Source organism: Myxine glutinosa, chromosome 13 (genome assembly GCF_964187855.1).
Source record: "Myxine glutinosa chromosome 13, kmMyxGlut1.1, whole genome shotgun sequence".
NCBI classification, from domain to species: domain Eukaryota; kingdom Metazoa; phylum Chordata; class Myxini; order Myxiniformes; family Myxinidae; genus Myxine; species Myxine glutinosa.
This window is the reverse complement of record NC_136273.1, coordinates 26,814,935-26,831,976: the sequence shown is the minus strand read 5'-3', so window position 1 is coordinate 26,831,976 and position 17,042 is coordinate 26,814,935. Positions and strand designations below refer to the sequence as shown.

The 17,042-nt window shown below is 44.9% G+C and overlaps 1 protein-coding gene across 7 annotated transcripts in view; it reads right to left on the bottom strand.

The window, feature by feature from the left end:
• LOC137438734 (multivesicular body subunit 12B) overlaps positions 1-14,221 on the bottom strand; it is a 51,332-nt gene extending 37,111 nt beyond the window's left edge. For 3 of the 7 annotated variants that reach the window (XR_010986779.2, XM_068134032.2, XM_068134038.2), the window contains exon 1: positions 13,899-14,202. The gene's annotated coding sequence lies outside the window, so the exon portion shown is untranslated. Of the gene's footprint in view, positions 1-13,898 lie in introns of all 7 variants that reach the window. The other 4 variants (XM_078767195.1, XM_068134033.2, XM_068134040.2 and 1 more) reach the window with 4 other exon arrangements.
• Positions 14,222-17,042: the final 2,821 nt, after the last annotated feature.

Below are 17,042 nucleotides of genomic sequence, written 5' to 3'. Positions count from 1 at the left end.
CCACTGTATATATATATATATATATATATATATATATATATATATATATATATATATATATATATATATATATATATATATATATATATATATATATATATATGTACATATATATATACATATATATATACATATATATATATACATATATATATATACATATATATATATACATATATATATATACATATATATATACATATATATATACATATATATATATACATATATATATACATATATATATACATATATATATACATATATATATACATATATATATACATATATATATACATATATATATACATATATATATACATATATATATACATATATATATACATATATATATACATATATATATACATATATATATACATATATATATACATATATATATACATATATATATACATATATATATACATATATATATACATATATATATACATATATATATACATATATATATACATATATATATACATATATATATACATATATATATACATATATATATACATATATATATACATATATATATACATATATATATACATATATATATACATATATATATATATATACATATATATATATATATATACATATATATGAAAAAATATATAAAAATAAAATTAACAAGTCAGGAGACGACGATGGTTCACGGGCAAGCGGTATTCAATGGTACAAAGGTCAAAACCGACATTGAAAATATATAAATAGGAATGTATTATCTGTTATGAGACTAGTTAGCTACACAATACCGAAAGTTCGGTTAGATTCCGACAACTTTGAAAATTTAACCTTTGTGACCTTGAAATGTCAAAACGAAGGTTACTGACCTTGAAATGAGATAGAAAATACTGTATAATCAGTTGAGGTTAGTTAGCTACACAATACCGAAAATTCGGTTCGATTCCGACAACTTTGAAAATTTGACCTTTGCGACCTGCAAAGGTCAAAGGTCGAAGATTCTAAAATTTGTTGGAAAACTTGTATTTCATGATGTATGTGATGATATAAGATCATGTACGACATTTCACCCTATCAGGAAGCGAACAATGTAATAAATCCATCAAAAATCGACTTTTCTAAATTTCGTGACCTTGTAACCTTGACCTTGTGACAAAAATGAAAAATCTATCTCCGTGGGGCTAGACACATGACATTGGCCTAACCAAATACCGAAACCCCTGTCAGATTCCACCAACTCCCTCGGAGAAGATGTAGCTTGAACTCGATTACCCCCTAAAAAGACATTTTCCGGGCGTGGCTCCGCCCACAATAGGCGCCATACGCCCACTCTAGGCAGGACACAACTAGATCATGATATCAACCTCCCACCCAAGGTTCATCAAGATCGGATGATATCATCGGGTACTTATGCTGCGGACAGACAGACACACAGACACACCCATGACGAATATTATAGTGGTCACTCTGTTTGATAACTCGTGAACCAAAAAGGTGACTTTCTTGAAGAGAGAGGTTCTCCCCGATCCATGCGATGAAATGGAAGTGAAGATGTTCCGGGAAAATAGTCACTCTCAGCATCTTAACATTTATAGAGACATGATATTGACCTCCCTTTTACTGTATGTCTGAAGTCTCCTCTCAGTTTGTAAATGTTACTCCTGATCCATATTGTGGTCCGAGGTGGTGGGCAAGTCAGCGTATAAACAGGTGGCACTAAATCAAGATGGTCTGGGTCGTCTGACGTCCTCATTACAATAATCATTAAAGTACCATACTCTTTACAGAGCGTTGGTGCTGCCGATGCTATTCTTGGGCAAGGATTGTGTGTCGGGCGGTTTGGCTGCGCCATTTTAGTCACTCGGGACAAGAATTAGCAATTTGTCCATGGTGCCCGGGCGATAGCCCCCCCTACTCTTCACGAAGGACACCGCGGGATCTTTACCATCCACGAACTTGTGCTGGCAGATGGGACGTACAGTTTAACGTCCATCTGAGGGACGGTACACACATTGATGCCTCGCACTGCCTGTGATGCACCAGGATGACAGTGTAGTGGTTACCTTATGCACATCTCGCGGTTATCTTATTCACTTATCCGCATGTGATGGTTACCATTACGATGGGTTTGGTATAACCCACGCACACGGGCATTTGGTTGTGTCGTCGTGACGCACGCGCGGCTGTTGGAGCCACGCCCTCCGAAGAGGGTGCTTGTTTTATATAAGCCGTTACGACTTCCGTTCGCTAGCAGTTGCTGGAGATTTCTGTACAATAAACTACCTCTTGTACCCAACGAAATGGCCTCTTCTTATCGTCTTCGGCAACCGCTAAACTGGTGACCCCGTTGCCCCCGAACGTATTCGGGGGCCACATGAACACGGCAGGATTGCGACCGCAATTTCTTCCACACTGGAGGGGCGAACCAGCTCCGGGACCCTCCGAAGGATGCTGTTACGGGGCGTTGGCGGCACGGCTACTTCGTCGCTTCCGCGCTCACAGGCCGGGCACGGCTACTTTGTCGCCTTCGCGCACACAGGCCGAGCACCGCTGCTCGTCGCCTCCGCGCACACAGGCCGAGTACTGCTGCCCGTCGCCTTCGCGCACACAGGCCGAGTACTGCTACTTCGTCGCCTCCGTGCACACAGGCCGAGTACTGCTGCTCGCCACTCCTACTACTGCTCCTACGGCGGATCCCGAGGCTGATGCTGCTCATCTCTTGCGCACGCACGGCTGCTTTGTTACCTTCGCGCGCACTGGCGCTCGCCACTCCCGCAATTCCTACTACTGCTCCTACGGCGGATCCCGAGGCTGATACTGCTCATCTCTTGCGGACGCACGGCTGCTTTGTTACCTTCGCGCGCACCGCTGCTCGCCGCTCCCGCATTTCCTACTGCTGCAACTCCAACTGCTACCGCTGCTCAGCACCCGCGGCCCGGCTCGGTTCCACCCGCGGCCCAGCTCTGTTCCACCCGCGAACTACGTACACGCCCGTGGCGTGCCTTCTGGGGGGGGGGGGGGGGGCGCATGTAGTGGTTACCTTATGCACATGTCACGGTTACCTTATTCACTTATCCACATGTGACGGTTACCATTACGATGGGTTTGTTCTAACCCACGCACACGGGTGTTTGGTTGTGTCGTCGTGACGCACACGCGGCTGTTGGAGCCACGCCCTCCGAAGAGGGTGCTTGTTTTATATAAGCCGTTACGACTTCCGTTCGCTAGCAGTTGCTGGATATTTCTGTACAATAAACTACCTCTTGTACCCAACGAAATGGCCTCTTCTTATCGTCTTCGGCAACCTGGCAGATGGGTCGTACAGTTTAACGTCCATCTGAGGGACGGTACACACATTGATGCCTCGCCTTGCCTGTGATGCACCAGGATGACAGTATATATCCGTCTGAGATAAGAACAGAGCCGAGACAGCTCATATGCGAGTTTGAATACATCTCAGCTATCCCGCCAGCCCTTAAATTCCAGTAATTTACCTTGATTAGAGTGTTGCAAATTCATTCATTTTGTTTATTTAAGTGAAGGACCCAGTGATCAATTCACTTCTTGTGTTGAAAACCTTTTTTTGATGACGTCACAGCATTCACAATGTGGCTGCCTCAGAATGTGCCGACATTTTTTTGAAAAAGATCTGAACTTTATGCTTCATCCATCTTTTTTTTGAAGCGTTTTTGAATGCAATTTTTTTTAGCTTATGGAAGAGCAAAGTGACAGAGGGAACTAGAACGCCACTCAGTAGAGCGTATACTCCCGCTGTGGGTCAAGTTGGAATAGTACGATTTCACAACAGTTTGAGGGAGTAGTTCAGTGACAACACAAGCCAAGACAACACAAGACAGATGTAACGTTTGGTTATTCAGACACAAACAAGTCAACAAGATGGCGGGCCAACGGACTGCCGTTTATTCGTCATGGTGTCGTGAACATGCCGTAAACCATGACGTGGACATAACGTCATGATGTAATGCGTTATGTTACAACCATGTCGTAAACCATGACGTGAACATAACGTTATGATATAATGCGTTATGTCGCATCTCCCTTTGACAAACAACAAACGGAAAATTAAGTGAAGCATGGCACAGCAAGTAATAAAAGATGTAGCTGATGCATGAACGAACATGAACAAAATAAGTGTAAACATTTAGAACATACTGTCACAACAGTAAAACAGGGGTAGACTACCCTGAGTTACAAGGTGCTAGAAGAAGGGTTAGTCTGCCCTCAGTTTGTCACATAATCCTCTAGATGTTTGGGTCTGTTGATGACGCGGCCTGACTTCGTGGTGAGAGGATTCTGACCCTGTTCAGGCGGCAGAGAGGATGGCGTGTGTGTGACTGGCGAGGGTTGCCCTGTACGGGCTGTAGCGTGCAGGCTGCTGCTGCACGGGCAGTGCTGTGTGGTCTGAGCTGAGCTGGGAGCTGGCAGACCAGCTGGAGCAGTAGCACAGTGTGGGGTCGGTCTGGTCGGTTGCCGGGTTGCATACGTCAGTGCTGTGGAGCTTGGCTGATGAGCACCGTATGTTGAGAGGCGGAGGTGTTTCCTGTTTCGGCGATACTTCCTGCCATTACTTTCAACGATATATGATCTGGGCACACTGTGATGGGCTACAACTGTTGCAGGCAGCCAGTTGTTTGTACCTGGGAGTGGAGTCATCCTTACTGGGTCTCCTGGGAGGAGGGCGGGCAGGTCTCTTTGGACATGTTTGTCGTGGTGGACCCGTTGCTTCTCCTTGCTCTGATCGAGCTTCTTCCTGACCTCATCACAGTTCAGAGTAATTGGACGCAACAACTCACGAGAGGTTGGCAGCAGGTTGCGGGGTCTGCGAGACATGCAAAGCGTGGCAGGTGACATGTTGCAACTTTCCAGCGGCGTGGTCCTGTAGTCAAGGAGGGCCAGATGTTTATCACTGCACTTAGACCAGAGTCGCTTTACCGTCTGTATGGCTCTCTCAGCTGCACCATTTGACTGAGGGTATCGGGGCGAAGACATCTGGTGATTGATGTGATAGTCAGCACAAAACTGGGAAAATTCTTGCGAGCTGAACTGAGGTCCGTTATCTGTTCTGAGTGTCTCTGCGATGCCGTGTCGACACATTTGTGATTTGAGGGCGTTGACAGTGACTGCTGTGCTGAGGTTTGTCAGAGCATCCACCTCGATGAATTTGGAGAAACAGTCGGTTGTGAGTAAGTATTGATTCCCTTCATATTCGAAGATATCAGCAGCCACCTCAATCCAAGGTAACAGAGGTGTTTTCAGGGGCATCAGAGTTTCTGCGTGCTGCTGACTTTGGTACAAACTGCACTGTGGGCAATCACTGACGACGTCTTCAATTTGTGCAGTCATGCCTGGCCAGAACAGAGCTTCTCGGGCTCTCTGTTTGCATTTGCTGATTCCCATGTGTGAGCCATGTATTTGTCGCATCATGTCTGGCCGCATTGTTGTGGGTACAACGATTCTCATGCCTTTGTAAACAATTCCATCCATCACCGACAGCTCGTCACGGTACTGCCAGCCAATATGCACGGATGCTGTGAGGTGTTTCAGCTTTGGTGTCTGGCCATCCTTTCAGAACCATGGTGTGCAGTTCATTCAACTCTTCAGCAGTTCTCTGCTGGAACTGCGCGTAGCGAGACGGCACCACTGATATGAAGTCTACCATATTGATTAGCTCAATGTCCATCTCTGGTGTAGTATCTGGGAGGTTAGCACGGCTCAGGGTGTTGCCCAGTGGAATGTCCTTCCCTGGTTTGTACGTGATTGTCAAGTCATACGGCTGCAACTTCAGGAGCATTGATTGTAGCCTCATAGGTGCTGCTAGTAGGGGCTTGGTGTGAATTGACTGCAACGGCTTGTGGTCGGACTGGACGGTGATGTTTGATGTCCCAAATATGTAGTAATGGAACTTCTTGCAGGCATGTACAATGGCCAACATTTCCTTCTCCAATTGCGAGTATCTCTGCTCAGTCGGTGTGAGCGCACGGGATGTATATGCTACAGGGTGGTCATCTTGCAGAAGCACTCCTCCGAGAGCGTAACTGCTGGCATCACATTGAATGGTACAGCCTTTCTTGGCGTCGTAATAGGCCAGCACCGGTGCATTGCAGCACAACTGTTTCATCTTTTCAAAGTTCTCGGCTTGAGGTTTGTCCCAATGGAAGAGGACATCTTTGGGCAATAGGGCACGAAGTGGTGCATCCACTGTACTTAATTCTGGTAGAAATTTTGCCAAATACTGGATGAAGCCAAGTATTCTTCGGACATCTTCTTTGTTCTTGGGCTCTGGCATTGCTTTCACGGCCCTCACTTTGTCATCATCAGGTTTCAGACCACTCCCTGTCAAAATATGCCCTGCATATTTCATGGATGATTGTTTCACATGACATTTGTCAAAGTTGAGTTTGAGGTTGAAAGCTGTAGCTCTGTTGACAACTTGTCGCATGATGGAGTCATGTTCCTCTGGGGTCCTACCCGCCACCAAAATGTCGTCCATTATGGCACGAGCGCCTTCGATGCCCTCCAGCATGTTGTCCATGATACGCTGGTAGATTTCAGGAGCGGATCGGACCCCGAAAGGGAGCCTCAGCCAACGGAAACGGCCAATTGGGGTGTTGAAGGTGGTGAGAAGACTGGACTCATATGTGAGCGGGATCTGTAAGAATCCGGATTTGGCGTCAAGTACAGAGAAATACTTTGAACCTGGTATCATTGATGCAACCACTTCTTCAACTGTTGGAATGTAATAGTGTTCTCTCCTAATTGCCTTGTTTAGGTCTTTTGGGTCAATGCAGATTCTGATTTTGTCTTTCTTAACTACGGTGACCATGGAGCTCACCCAATCTGTCGGTTCAGTGACATGAGCAATGTGCCCATCTTTTTGCATTTCTATTAGCTTGGCTTTAACCTTGTCGTACAGAGCTTTTGGTTGCCGACGTGGTCCATGGACAGCAGGGGGCACAGTGGGGTCGATTTTCAGAGAATACTTGCCTGGCAGTACACCTGTTGTGTGGAGAAGATCAGGATAATCACTAAGGTCACTGACCTTGTGAATTCTCTCAATCAACCCGAGTGCTGTGCTGGCTTGGCCGGAGAGAAGTGGTCGTTGCTTTACTCTGACGACATAAAACTTGACGTCAACAGTGTTTTGTTTGTGCGTCACAGGCAATGTGATGCATCCCTCAACAGCAAGGTCATGCTCCGAATAACTCTTTAACTTGCTATCGGTGGCAGACAATGACATGTGGGTCTTTAGACTGTGAAACAGCTCAAGCGGCATTATGGATACTGTTGCACCTGTGTCAATCTGTGTCTTCACGACCTTTGTTCCAATCTTGACATCAGTCCACCATTCTGTTGCTGCATTTGTTCCATGAATGTTGTTGACACTGTGCGTCAGGGTCGTGTCATCAGACTCGTAGTCACAATCAACAGCATGCGCAGCAGATCTTGGCTGCTCTTTCAACTTCTGTCTACACACACGGGCGAAATGGCCTACCTTCTTACAGAATTTGCAGGGGGCCTCCCTGGCGGGACACTTGTAGTGTGATGATGAGTATCCACAGTACCAGCAGTTTTGGTTGTCTGTCCACTGTTTTCTGGTGGGTGTCTTGTGACGGGGTGGCTGCTGTTTGTTAATGGCATACACCTTACTGTCTTCGTCCGCAGCAATAACTCGCAAGCTCTCCTGTGAGGTCTCGTAGTTCTGACCGATGCTGGTGGCCTTGTTCAGTGTGAGCTCGTCTCCTTCCTGAAGGCAACGTTCAGTCACCGCTGGATTAGCGGATCGCAGGACAAGGGCATCCCGCAGCATGCGGTCCGTGTTGACGCCATATCCACAGTCTGTCACCAGCAGCCGCAGGTCAGTTACAAAGTTGTCAAAGCGTTCACCGGGCAGCTGTTTACGCCTGTTGAAGTTTACTGTTGCTCTGATTTCATTTTTCTTGGGAGCCACGTATGCAGTGTACTTGTCAAGTACTCCAGTTAAGGTTTCATTTTCTGCAGGCACACCTTCGGTTGCAGGAGTCCATGTGAATGTGTTGTAAATTTCTCTGCCTTTGTCGCCTATGTATGTCATGAGATAGTTTACTTTGACAATTTCCGTGGCCGTGGATAACGGTCCGTTGAACGTAAACACACAATGTTGTTTAAAACGTCTGAACTCCTTTTCAAGATCTGACGCTTGCCAGTTCATACGTGGCTTTTCTGAAGCATCCGCCATGGCGACAAAATAGTGCAACTCACTTGCGTTGACAACGACGTGGACGGTTGACGCAGCCGGATCCCGTGTTTGTAGGATTCGCGGGGCGCATGCGAACTTCAACGAGCAAAAGGAGGACCAATAATGCACAAATGACTTTCTTGTCTACGTAGATATAAGAATGATATTTTCATCACTCGTTCGCTTCATTTTCGGCGTGGAACGTCGATGAAAACCACTTCTGACACCATGTAACGTTTGGTTATTCAGACACAAACAAGTCAACAAGATGGCGGGCCAACGGACTGCCGTTTATTCGTCATGGTGTCGTGAACATGCCGTAAACCATGACGTGAACATAACGTCATGATGTAATGCGTTATGTTACAACCATGTCGTAAACCATGACGTGAACATAACGTTATGATATAATGCGTTATGTCGCAACAGACACTGCACAGATATATCTTTAGAATATATATAGAAGATAATGTAAAAAAAAACAAGGCAATTTCACTTACATTTTCGGATTCAGCGTTCAATTCTATATAAGTGAGTGTATTTTGAGGCACGTGTGACTTCAAATAAAATTGTAAGCCAGGAAAACGTTCGTTTCATTCCTTAGGGATACAACATGTAAAACTGGCCCAAACGTGAAAACAAAACTCGCTCATTTTGAGTCGTACAAGCTAATGCGACCACTCATTTTTCTGGGAAGAATCCCGTGCACATGCTGGTCACACTTATAACTCACCTAAGTCTTTATAAGTTCATCAAATACTGACACCGCGATTGACATTCGCTGAGGTAAATGTTGATATCTCTTGAGGTTTAAAAAAAAAAAAAAAAAAAAACATTTTAAAGCATTATACGTATCAAACGATACATTTTATGAAACGGGGAAACCGAATACACACTATGGTGGTTTTAAAATGACAGAATATGTCTTTATTAGAAAAGAAAAAAAAGAACCTTGAAGACGACGCTGCTAACAAAATACACCACTCTAACGCATATCCACGAGTTTAAACTACATTTACAACAAATATGAAAACTATTTTCATATCACAATGTTAAATATAGAATATATAGAAGATAATGTTAAAAACAAATGAGCCCTATCTTCCAATGGTAAACAATCCTTCAAAAAATTCCTGGATCCGGAATAATATCCTGAGCTTCACCAAAAACTAATCAATTATTCCTTATCCCAAGGGCAATCATCCCACCAACTTTCTTCCAAATCCGTTCAGAACTTTTCCAGATATCATGTTCACAAGCACACGAACACACACGCACAGACACGATCGAATGCATTACTCCCGCATAAATGGTGCAGTGGTACAACAGGTACCACTTGCAACATAGGACAATACAAGGGACTGAATGAACAGAAAAAAGAGACAGGAGTGGGAAGGAAATATTGTAACCTGCAAGTAAGAGGAGTGTGGTTGGTGGGGGGATGATGGGGGTAGATAAGATCGCGGTATTATGGATGTAGGATAACTCAAGGTTCCTGGTGTACTGCCAATTTGAAGCCTTAGAGGGGTGAGTGAAATTGAACCGATTCATGAAAGTGGCTCCACATGTGGGAGAATTGACGAACAGAGTAATGAAGGTGAGCAATAATATCCCAGTTTAACGTCCATTCAGGTCAAGGTGACGCCCAGTTCAACGTTCATCCAGGTGAAAGCGATGCCCAGTTTCACGTCCATCCAATGGACGGCACACTTTGTGATGTCACTCCCTGCCTGAAAATCACCAATCTAACGGTTTACTGTCATGTTGGGAATCAAACCCAGACCAAAGAGCTTAAAGGAAAGTGCTATCCCGCCAGCCCTTAGAATCCTCTTCGCCATCCTATCGGACTTCCTCTCGTGCAGGATATAACAAAACTATTGCTTTTGTCGTGACGCAATTATTATTTTTAACCACATGGCAGTCAGTTGTTCAAAGGAGTATATCAGGGAGGATTGTGGTCTGTGTATACTTGAAAGCATGTGCACCCAAGGATGATGCACACTTTACATGTGAGACACCAGGACGAGTGTTTATACAGTCGTGGCCAAAAATATTGACACCCTTACACTTTCCTCAAACAATGCACCATTTTTTCCAGAAAATTGTTGAAATTAAAAAGATATTTTGGTATCCACATCTATTTCTTTGGCTTGCAGTGGAACAAAACAAAAAAAACTGAAAAAAATTACTAAATCTTAGCCTATTCCACACATAAATCCTAAAATGGCCCAGACAATATTATTCGCACCTTTTAGAAGTTTTTTAGAAGTTTTTTAGAAGCCTTTTAGAAGTTGTTAGAAATAATTAGATTTCAAGCAGGCGATTCTCCTTTACTTCGGAATTGAACTCACCTGTGGTGAGTTGTAGGTGCCTGCAACATAAAAATCACTCATTCAACCAGTTTGAACGGAGAAAAGAAGTCATTCTACTGTTTTATGTCACTGTGTGCACCGCAATGAGCATGGAGAAAAGAAAGAAAACCAGAGAATTGTCTGAGGAGGTCAGACACAAGATCGTAGTCAAGCATGGACATTAGACAATCTCAAGGCTACAAGTCCATCTCCAAAGATCTTGATGTTCCTGTATCCACCATATGCAATGTTATAAGGAAGTTTAAGGCCCATAAAACTGTAGCCAACCTCCCTGGACGTGGCCACAAGAGAAAACTTGATCGAAGATTGCAGCGAAGGATTGTTCAAATGGTGGAGAAAGCACCTCGATCAACTGCCAAACAGATTCAAGCTGACCGTCAGACACAAGGTACGACAGTTTCAACTCACACCATCCATCGCCAACTCAATGAGAGGGGGTCCTATGGTAGGAGACCCAGTAGGACCCCACTGCTGAGAGAGAGACATAAGTCAGCCCGACTGAAGTTCGTCAAAACACACCTGAACAAGCCAAAATCCTTCTGGGAGAGAGAATGTCCTGTGGACAGATGAGATTAAATTAGAGCTTTTTGGTAAAGCACATCATCTCTATGTTTACATCAAACAAAATGAAGCCTTCAAATAAAAAACACCTTCCCTACAGTCAAACATGGAGGAGGTTCAGTGATGTTTTGGTGTTGCTATGCTGCCTCTTGCACTAGGTGCCTGGAATGTGTGAATGGCATCATGAAATCAGGTGATTTCCAAGACATTTTGGAGTGCAATGTTCAACCCAGTGTCAGAAAGCCGGGTCTCCGTCGTGGGCCATGGGTCTTGCAGCAGGACAATGACCCCAAACACTTCAAAAATCACCCAGGAATGGTTCAAGACAAAACGCTGGACTGTTCTGAAGTGACCAGCAATGAGTCCAGATCTAAATCCCATTGTACACCTGTGGGGAGATTTTTAAACAGTAGGTGAGAGAAGGCACCCTTCAAATCTGGGAGAACTGGAGCAGTTTGCACAAGAAGAGTGGGCCAAACTGCAGGTAGAGAGGTGTCGGAAAGCTCATTCATGGCTATAGGAAGCCCTTGACTGCAGTTATTTTGTCCAAAGGCCGTGCTACCAAATATTAAGTCTAGAGTGTCAATAATTTTGTCAATGCCATTTCTTTTTCTTTTTTGGTTTAAAAGGATATATTAAGTTCTGAATCAAAAACAAAGGTTCTGTGATATTAACAGTGAAATCAAGAATTGTGGAGACCAAATACTTTTGTCAATTTAAACTTATTTTTCGAGAAAATTGCGAGTTATTTGAAAAAAGTCCAAGGGTGCCAATATTTTTGGCCACAACTGTAGCTGGGTCTGGATTTTAAACACAGGCTCGAAAACGCAGAGGGGCATGCAGAGAGTGCAGAGAGAGAGCAGAGAGAGTGCAGAGAGAGAGAGAGGGAGAGAGTGCAGAGAGAGAGCAGAGAGAGAGGGAGTGCAGAGAGAGAGAGAGAGTGCAAAGAGAGAGTGCAGAAAGAGAGTGCAGAAAGAGAGTGCAGAAAGAGAGTGCAGAAAGAGAGTGCAGAAAGAGTGCAGAGAGAGAGTGCAGAGAGATAGTGCAGAGAGATAGTGCAAAGAGAGAGTGCAGAGAGATAGTGCAGAGAGATAGTGCAGAGAGAGAGTGCAGAGAGATAGTGCAGAGAGAGAGAGAGAGAGAGAGAGAGAGAGAGAGAGAGAGAGAGAGAGAGATCGAGTGCAGAGAGATTGAGTGCAGAGAGATTGAGTGCAGAGAGATTGAGTGCAGAGAGAGAGAGTGCAGAGAGAGAGAGTGTGCGAGAGAGAGAGTCATGCAGTGTCATAATCCCTCTTACGTACACGGATGGATGGATGATAACACTCCGAGCAATGAAATCACCAAACGCACACACACGTAATAACCTGTCCAGATTACAATCATTTAGACTTATTGAAGAGCCTTTCTTCTTGGCTCATCTTTTGTCAAAACAGAGCGGTTTCACTTTTTGAAATGACTGCAAATGAGAAGTGTAACACTTCCACAGCAACATCAAGGGAACACACACAACACACACCTTTCACTGTTATGTTACATTGGGGTGGGTAAAGGGATGTGAATCTGCGGTCTTAAAAAAAAAAAAATTCCCCCAAATAAATTCCTCGTAGAACTGGAGGAGCTAAAAAGGCAGGCTCGGCGGCGAAGGGCTCGCAGGCAATTCGTGCCGAAGATGTCAAAATGGCGCGTTCAATGAACACGGGCAGTCAATGGTGCTCAAACTACAAGCTTTGTCCTGCTCTTCCTACAAAAAAAAAATATATATATATAGGAGCATACGCTGGATCAGCACGTCGCTGCGTCCTTGGACGACTCCTCAGCACCATCCCAGCGCACACCACTGCGTGCTGCGGAAAGAGGTGTTTTTACAGTGGCCGGAGTGCAAATCCTGCCACCAACCTCCTTGAGGGAGGACCCAGTACCGTGGTTTCTTGCATCATATCGCCGACCTCGGAAGGATATAGACAGGCTGAGTCAACCCCACCTGGTACTAATTCAACAGCTGAACAGGATTCGAACTCAGGACCATTGGAATCCCAAGCCCTCCACCCTAACCATTATGCCAACACCAGGTATTCTTCAAAAGAACTCTCCCCTTTCTCCCTCCATCTCGTCAATGTACACCACAGATGACAATGAGCCAGCATAACCCTTTCAGTCGGCAATGCCACTGCCTACCTGGGTGTAGTCGGGGCAGGGAATTGACATTTGGCCAGGGCGCGCGCACAATGAAAAGGCCCCGTGGGAACCGCGGTGTGCGCAATCAGGTAGAACAGCCGGCTTAACATCTCCAAAAGGAAATCCTACCTTGGGGCTCATGGAATGCCCCACCAGCGTAATGTGACAGTTTATAGTGAAATCATATGTCAGGTAGCAAAGTAACTCGTTAGATCATGAACAAAAATGAAAATCTCAACCAGTAAGGGATGATTCTGTGTCGCACTCATTCTCTCATATATGATCATCCAACCCACACTCGATAGCTATACTGTGTCCACTCATCCATCGTCTTCAAACGTAAACAGTGTGAAAGGTACGCCGAGGTCTCCACGATGCAACACCCTTGCTGGCACTGTAACATCAAATCAATTAATGAATGGGATAACCGTAACGCAATCCACACAATCCCGAAACACAAGCCGAGGCTTTAAGGCGGTGTATACATTTTGCTGTTTGGTTAGTACATTTGACAAATATTGCATGTTTTTTTTTTTGAGGAGAGAAATGTGAGGAAAAACGCGCGGGAGTCTCACCTCCCTCAGGTGACTGGACTGCAGTGGACGAATGGCCGTGGGAGACCTCGCTCAACGCGGACGGAGAAACCAGTCGAAGCAGCTAGAACGCATCCGTGAACGTCCTCTCGGACCTGCTGTTCTCCACAGTCCGTGCCCTCGATCTTCTACTAACGTTTAACGAAGAAGAAGTAGATTAAGAAAAACCTCGAAGCCGTCTCTCACCGGCCGCGGTAACCCGTGCTTCAAGATGATCACAAGATGCTTGTTTCACGTAAATGTTATATCCACCTCCTGAAAATGATATCATAGTCCCGACGTCACAGCATCGCATTCATAGCGTCAGGTAAGACACGCCCCATAGGTTTTTTTGATCGCCGCTCTTTGGCCAATGGGAGAGCTGCGCTCATGCCAGGTGTGTTCTTCGTGTCGGTGTACGTTTTACATAAACCAGTGAAACCTGTTCACTCTTCAAGAGATTAAACAATGATATTGTTTGTTATTTATATATAAAGGTCGATACCGATAATCCATTTTTAAAATGGTAATTAATCGCATCGTTCATTCGCAATTATCTGTCCCTTCACGTCGGTAATTACCTGTTCCGATGTTTCTGTCCCTTCACGTCGGTAATTACCTGTTCATTTGTTCCAAATTACGTGTACAAATACCGTTTTCCTCGCGGTGTTCATTCATGGGAATCCTTTTATTCCACTAGTGTGACTCGGCGCGCTCCGCGGGCCTCGCCACACGTCGTTTCAGAGGGATAGGCATCTTTGACCATTTCGGTGTCTTTTGGGTCTTCAGGGTCTTTTGGGTCTTCATAGTGTTTTGGGTCTTCAGGGCCATTTGGGTCTTTTGGATCCTCTGGGCCTTTAAGGGTATTTTGTGTCTTAGGGGTGTGTTGGGTCTTTGGGGTGTTTGGGACTTCAGGGTCTTTTGGGTCTTTAAGGGTCTTTGTGATCTTCAAGGTGTTTTGGGTCTTCAGGGTGTTTTGGGTCTTCGGGGTGTTTTGGGTCTTCGGGGTGTTTGGGTCTTCGGGGTGTTTTGTGTCTTCGGGGTGTTTTGTGTCTTCGGGGTGTTTTGTGTCTTCGGGGTGTTTTGTGTCTTCGGGGTGGTTTGGGTCTTCGGGATGTTTTGGGTGTTCAGGATCTTTTGGAGCATCAGGGCCTTTAAGGGTATTTTGGGTCTTCAGGGTCTTTTGGAGCATCAGGGCCTTTAAGGGTATTTTGGGTCTTTGGGGTGTTTTGGGTCTTCGGGGTCTTTTGGGTCTTCAGGGGTTTTTGGGTCTTAAGGGTCTTGGGGGACTTAAAGGGTAGTCAAAGGTCTGAGTGGGTCTCAGCAGTCTAAACATAATTAAGAGTGCACGGACCATGTTTTGGGTGTTAATTTTATTTGCAGAAGAAGAAGACGTTTTGGTCGCATATAAACATACATACATAACCATATACGTTTTCTCTATTATAATAAGAGATTATATTTCCTTCCATACGTTATGCGCCTCTTTTGATGATTCGAACTTTTGGCGGTCTCATGGAGCCACCTCCCGAAAAAAGTCATGTCGCCCGTCCATCGACCTTACGCATGACCTTGTGAGACCTATAGCTGGGGTGTGTACACTGTACAGTTACCAAGTTTCTGGTAAAGCATCGTCAAGTGGCTTAAGCACTCAAGCAAGCACTCTATTCGAAACGTTGATAAGGAACTGCTAGCTTGGCAAGCGTTAGCAAGCTGCTTGGTCACTGAACACACCCCCGCCTGAACCGGATATGACGTTTGTATTCCGATGTCTCCTCTCTCGGCAGGTTCAGTGCTGCCAAAACAAGCTTTATACTGGTTGGTTTGCCTTTGTGTTCCCAGCGGTAGTCGGGGTCGGAATTTGTAACGAAAATAAAACAATTATGAGGCAAACGATAACTCACCTACTCTTCGCAAAATACATCGAGGGATCTTTAATGTCCACCAGATACAAATGCTATCTTATACTCCGGCTTAACGTTTGCCGAGGGACTGAGCACTTTGGATTGCGTCGCTCTGCCTACAAAGCACCAATCGGACAGTATATAGTCCGGTCGGCAATCAAACCAAGATTAGATACAACAGTAAAAGGTAGGTACACTAGGTACTTCTTCGCCATCCTATCAAACTTCCTCTCATGTGAGAAACTAACAAGGATACCAGGTGCTGTTCTAATCCTGTTGTCATTTTAAAGAAAGTTTAAAATACTTTTTTTTTAAAAATTTTTTACATTTTAAATTTTTAAGGAAAAATACTTTAAAATATTTTGCGGGAGCCCAAGCTACTTCCCAACACCCACTAAGGAATGGGGTTGGGAATAATTTGAAATTAACTTTCACATAGCTATTTTCATATAGCTAAAAGAGGACACAGAGGACTATATATATATATATATAAAGGTCCTGAGACAATATATATATTGTTCTGTCTGTGGGGTAGGCAGTGAGATATGTAGAGTCAGGTAGATTTGTATAGGTAGGTGCTCCGGATGTCGGGTAAGAACCATCACCATGTAATAAATTCTGTTTAGCCGAATGTTGGATAAGTTGTATATCTGTCCCCTTCACGAGGGGGCGGGGCATGTTATTTAGCTTAGGGGATAAGGATAAATTATCCCTGTATAATCTTACCCTATGTGATTTCCATCCTTTGTCCTTTATGGCAACGCAGTAGACACTAGTGCAGGAAATGCCCATTCATTTCACTAAATAATAACAATAAAACCAACCGGAAGCCAGTTCTGAACACTGCCGATGGACACCACCATCTACATCGCCACACATAGCTCGGGCAGGCTGAGGACACACCCCGAGGACTCGTGATTGGCCAGGGCGGAGCAAGAAGCTACTTGCTGATTGGTATTAGGGAAGGCCGAGGAGGAAGCAGAGCGCCAATTGGCAAGTACCACTGATGACGTCAGAGGTGAGCAAAAAGCGGCGCGCTGATGATGTCACAACCCGAAGTAAAAAGAACTCGAGGACCGACATTTCCTTCTTCTTGCTCTTGCTCTCTGACCCTCCGCTCTTGCCCTCTCTTGCCTTCTCTCTCGCTTGCCCCTCACGCCTTCCTCTGCCATCGACTCTCTCTCTCTCTTGGTTGCGGACTCTGGAGGAAGACGGTTGTGCGTGGACGAAGGGCTCCAGGAAG